This window comes from Limulus polyphemus, unplaced genomic scaffold, assembly GCF_000517525.1.
Source record: "Limulus polyphemus unplaced genomic scaffold, Limulus_polyphemus-2.1.2 Scaffold4468, whole genome shotgun sequence".
Taxonomy (NCBI): Eukaryota; Metazoa; Arthropoda; class Merostomata; order Xiphosura; family Limulidae; genus Limulus; species Limulus polyphemus.
The window spans coordinates 1-6092 of NW_013670078.1; the positions used below are offsets into that span (position 1 = coordinate 1).

The 6092-nt window shown below is 31.1% G+C and overlaps 1 long non-coding RNA gene across 1 annotated transcript; it reads right to left on the reverse strand.

Moving 5' to 3' along the window:
- Positions 1 to 415: 415 nt before the first annotated feature.
- LOC111088802 lies at positions 416 to 4918 on the reverse strand. The gene is made up of 3 exons (XR_002613212.1): positions 4801 to 4918; positions 2965 to 3030; positions 416 to 501 (listed from the first exon to the last, which is right to left on the reverse strand). It is a non-coding gene; the product is annotated as an uncharacterized LOC111088802 (long non-coding RNA).
- Between the last annotated feature and the right edge of the window lie 1174 nt (positions 4919 to 6092).

Consider the following 6092-nt stretch of genomic DNA (forward strand, 5'->3'; position numbering starts at 1 on the left):
ACACCCCACAAGTTAGCAGTGCTTGATACACTTCCTATTGTACACCCAGCAAGTTAGCAGTGCTTGATACACTTCCTATTATACACCCCAGCAAGTCAGCAGTGTACTTGACACACTTCCTATTGTACACCCCACAAGTTAGCAGTGCTTGATACACTTCCTATTGTACACCCAGCAAGTTAGCAGTGCTTGATACACTTCCTATTATACACCCCAGCAAGTTAGCAGAGCCTGAAGAAGTCTTTAGCATAAAGACCAAAATGTCTTTCTCTCAAGAGTATGTAGTCCATTAAACTTTTCATACAATTTTTTTATGTAGTTGACATGTTTTCATCTCGTTGGTACTTGTAATATGACTAATTTATCTAACAAACCAACATACTTACTCTAGCTGAAGGAATTGGGGAGTTTTCTTTTCTAGTATGCTTACCTAACTAACACTGTTCTTGACATCAGTTTCCTTACATCTTGTTCTGTTTCAAACTCCACAACTAAAAAAGGCTGAAATAATCAAATGAAAGACTTCTATTTAAAAACCATTTTAATCTACTTAATATATATATATATATTTTAACACAGTATTTTTGTTATTAAAGTTAAATAACTTTGTCCATAATGTACATAAAATTTTAATGTTTCTGTTTCACAAAACAACTTTATCTCAAAATGTACAAGTTTTAAATTTATAAAACAGTCACTAGGATCAAAAGTTGGCATACACAGATTCTGTTCCACGCTGTCAATCAACTAGGATCGAATTTAACCCCTTTCTATAATAAACTCCTAAGAATAAAAGATCTGTGTCTGAATACCTGATGATCAAAACAATAAGATGTTAAACATTAAATGAATTGCTGTGAAACACATTAATACTCTCAAGTACTATTTAATAAATTGTTGTGTCAGTTTGACTTAAATTGTACATACATTAATACTCTCAAGTACTATGTAACAAATTGTTGTGCCAGTTTGACTTACATTGTACATACATTAATACTCTCAAGTACTATGTAACAAATTGTTGAGTCAGGTTGACTTACATTGTACATACATTAATACTCTCAAGTACTATGTAACAAATTGTTGTGTCAGTTTGACTTACATTGTACATACATTAATACTCTCAAGTACTATGTAACAAATTATTGTGTCAGGTTGACTTACATTGTACATACATTACTACTCTCAAGTACTATGTAACAAATTGTTGAGTCAGGTTGACTTACATTGTACATACATTAATACTCTCAAGTACTATGTAACAAATTATTGTGTCAGTTTGACTTATATTGTACATACATTAATACTCTCAAGTACTATGTAACAAATTATTGTGTCAGTTTGATTTATATTGTACATACATTAATACTCTCAAGTACTATGTAACAAATTGTTGTGTCAGTTTGACTTACATTGTACATACATTAATACTCTCAAGTACTATGTAACAAATTGTTGTGTCAGTTTGACTTACATTGTACATACATTAATACTCTCAAGTACTATATAACAAATTGTTGTGCCAGTTTGACTTACATTGTACATACATTAATACTCTCAAGTACTATGTAACAAATTGTTGTGCCAGTTTGACTTACATTGTACATACATTAATACTCTCAAGTACTATGTAACAAATTATAGTGTCGGGTTGACTTACATAGTACATACATTGTTACTCTCAAGTACTATGTAACAAATTGTTGTGTCAGGTTGACTTACATTGTACATACATTAATACTCTCAAGTACTATGTAATAAATTATTGTGCCAGTTTGACTTACATTGTACATACATTAATACTCTCAAGTACTATGTAACAAATTGTTGTGTCAGTTTGACTTACATTGTACATACATTAATACTCTCAAGTACTATGTAACAAATTGTTGTGTCGGTTTGACTTACATTGTACATACATTAATACTCTCAAGTACTATGTAACAAATTGTTGTGCCAGTTTGACTTACATTGTACATACATTAATACTCTCAAGTACTATGTAACAAATTATAGTGTCAGGTTGACTTACATTGTACATACATTAATACTCTCAAGTACTATGTAACAAATTACTGTGTTAGGTTGGCTTACATACATAAATACTCTCAAGTACTATGTTACAAATTGTTGTGTCAACTTAGCTGGGCTGATGAGGACTAAAATAGCATTGAACAACTTATCTGATAATAGTATGAGAACTATCATCTGTGTTTTATAATTTAACACATCTTTAGGTTCTTGTGGGCAAAGAGCAAATCCTTCACTGTCAATTCTTGTTTGATAATATAGATAAGTTTCTATTAGGTGACAGCTACAAGTACCAGCACGAATTCATTTCAACCTATAACTACATTCTATAACAAGTGAACGAGATACTTTTTTGGTCAGTCAAGGACAACACAAACACTAGCACCAACACACTTCAACCCATAACTACATTGTACAAGTGAGCTGGATACTTCTTTAATGCCTAACCTGATGGTTTATTATGGGATCTAATGTAGGTGTCCAATCAATGGCTTTCAAGGTTTTACATACTTTGAACAACTTTCTTGTATTGTTGATATTCAAACTTTTAATAAATAATCAAATCTCTCAACACCTAACTGGAAAAGCAGGAGAACCTGAGAGACAGGAACTAAGAAAACCAAAATTGAATTTAAATGTTAGTAATTCATCTTCATCACCACTTCCATTAGCTATGAAGTTTTCTGTTACAGAAAGTTACTGCCAATAAAAAAAATTAAAAAATAATTTATAAAGAGTCTTACCCAACATTTCTAATTTTGTAATTAATAAATTATTTACATATATTTTGTGCCAAGAATTGTGTACTTTTGTTAAGTTAATGAAGCTACTATCAAAAAACAGTCTATTATATATGTTCTGCGACTTTAGCTGGACAGTTGTAAAATAAGTATTTAAAACATGAAACACACAATGCACTTCCTATAATATTACCTTTTCTGATGGTTGTTCTGTCCACGAGATGTCGATTTGAAACAACGAGGCAATCGAGAGAATTTCCTGAAAGAGTTACAAATAATTATTGTTTCATAAAATCTTTTTTAGGAAAACAGAAGAAGCTTTAAATCATTAGATGTACAGTTAAAAGAACATCAAGCTTGTTCAATACAAGAGGACTTAACAACAACAAAAAGACAATAGAGTTTAACATAAAAAAACAACTAACAACTTGGTTCAAATTAATAAAGAATACTAAGTATTTAATTTCTCACACTAACTGTGTTAGAACAATTCCTTCAGTTCCAAAGTACTGAAATTGGGCTGGTTCCTGATTAAACTGTCTTTTCTAACCTAGTCTTTTCTTCTAATCTGAATATTATCTTATCTTTTGACACATACATTTTATCATTCTCTCAAGTGTAATTAGTCAACCCATTTGCAGGTTCTGCTTAAGTAGCATATTCTTGTATGGAATAAACCAGTCAAAGTGCTAAAATATGTGTCTTTTTATAGTTTTAAGAAAGACATGGTTATCAAAGGTCACTTGGAAAACCACCTATAATGTTAGAATCTGATAAAAAAATATCAGCATGCCTTTAAATAAGGGTTTCCTTTTCTCAATAATTTATTAGTTTTTTTTTTTTTTTGATAGGGCTTTTATTTGTTTGTGTTGTCTGAATAAGCTGTGTTATATAAGCATGTGTTTTCAACCTCCTTGTATTAACATTCAAATTTTTTCAACATTTTGTTTGGGTATGTGCAGTTCCATAAAACATTTGAAAGGTTAATGAGGTCCTCATCAGTAATTCTGGGGTTAAATTCCTTTAAAATGTGTTAGATAATGTTATGAATGTAATGAGTTTAAATCAGGCCCATTTGTTTGGTGATCTTAATGGGCCAAATGGAATTTTGTGACCTAGTCTTTTTCTAATGTCTTTTATATTTTAGCTTTCCTCCACAGCACAGGGTCAGGGAAATAATTATCGTGAAAGAAACCTGTAAGATATTACACAATGGTGAAATAAACAGGAAGAGGATGGGTAGCTGGCAAAAACTCTGTAGGCTGTTGAACTTGAGATTATTATTTATATGATAAACTGAATATTAACTTTGTACTGTGAATGTGATAAGTTACATAAAAAACTATAACAATATGTTTTTTGTGTACAAGTCTCTATAAAATGTTTTTGTATGATACTGGTATCATGAAGCATGCATGAATGTCCTTTTTACTATAAGTAGTACCTTGCTAAGTTTGAAACTAAAAGTAATAAATGTAAGTAGAAGACATTATCTTCTCTTATGTAGTGAGTTTATGAATGACCATTTTAATATTTCTTTGTAAAAAATAACACTGTTCTAAATACATTACAAAGTTTAAAATGATTATGAACTAGCTAACATCAAAATATGCAACTGTATATGAAACAAATTTGAATGTGTTTTTTTTCTTAAATACTTCCTCTAAAAAATGCAATATTTAGAATACTAATTGAAAAAAGTAATTCTTGCTGTGTTCATTGTACATCTACCTAAATTCCAATAAGAAAAACCATCATTGCATCAAACAACTGCACAAATTAGGCTTGAGATAATTCTTTGTTTGATGTTACTGTTATTCTATCCAAGCTTTACAATATCCCATAAATCTTTAAAATTTCAGTGAATGTATGTATCATATTACTATTAGTATTATTATTGCAACAGTAAATTTTGTAACAACACACCAGTGCACAATGACCCTCTTTGACTTTTATTATTATATATATATCATCAATCATTACAAGTGAAAAAATAAAATCAAAATCGGATGTTGGATTGAAAACCTACCGGAATTCGAAAATTAACGTGCTCATTAACACACCATAAAAGATATCTTTTGTTTAGAGAAGCATCTACTAAAGACATGTTAAAATTAAAATCAGGCCTCGAACAAAATTTTCAAAGAACGAAAAGGAACATACGACAGCGCTGCCATCTGCATAAGACGTTTGTAGTATATTTTTACAGCAAAGTGACCAAGACCAAATAACACCTATTTACGATCCCCCTCGCTGTTTGTATATTTGTTGCATTTCACACAAAGCTGCTCAAAAGGTATATGCGCTAGACGTTACTAATCTTGTTGTTTCTTATCTTTAAATTATTAGATCAGGACACAAAGACAATGCACATACATTAAACTGAAAATATTCTCTGTGTGATTAAAGAGTTCGTCAGGTGGTATTTTCTAAAGATATGGATATATGGGAAACACTTTCTTCCTCTCTGTTGGATTTTGTACAGATAAAGTACGTTTTTATTCCATTTTTAAATTTTGTGGTGCGTTAGGGGTCCGATTTAAGTCTTGCAATGCGGGCTATGTCTTGGCTATTTAAATTGCTTGTGATTGTGGCTCCAGGTTTATTTCCTGAGTACCAGCTGTGATTCATTTTCTTATACCAATCCTCCGTCAGTTTCCTCTTTAATGTTTTCAGTTGATGTATACGCTGCATTTTTTTCGGGGTGGGGGTGGGGATCTTGATACATAGATGCTTTCTTTGTCAAGATATCACTATCAGCTTTCTTATTCCCTGGGACTCCCACATGTGCAGGAATCCAAAGAATTCTGACTTAAGTAATTTGTTTAAATTTATTGCACCATGTGATTTTGGCAGCATTATATAGGATTCTACGTATTTGTCCCAGTTTGTTTTTGAGGTCCACGTATGATATATAATAAGAGTGGTCTTATAAGTAAAATTTAAGTAGTTCTGAGGCATGAATAGTCAGTATCACAGTCAGTTCCAGTTAGGTGTTTAAATAAGTTTAACCTTTTCTTAGCTTTGAATGTTATGTCATTGATATTTGATAAAGATCATAGCTGGGTCTAGAGTTACTCTTAAATATTTGGGGATGGGGATAAAGGTAAGGTAGAATCTTATTCTTAAGTTTTATTTGAGGTTTCCAGGAACTTAGGTGGTTGTTTATTGTGAAAAATACAGATATAGATTTATTTGGTTTGATTGTTACTTTTAATTTATTTACAAATTTGGAAAACTTATTTCAAGATTTGTTAATATTGTTGCGTCATCGAGATCACATGACTACAGTGACGCCACGTTTCTAGAACTATCCCGTAT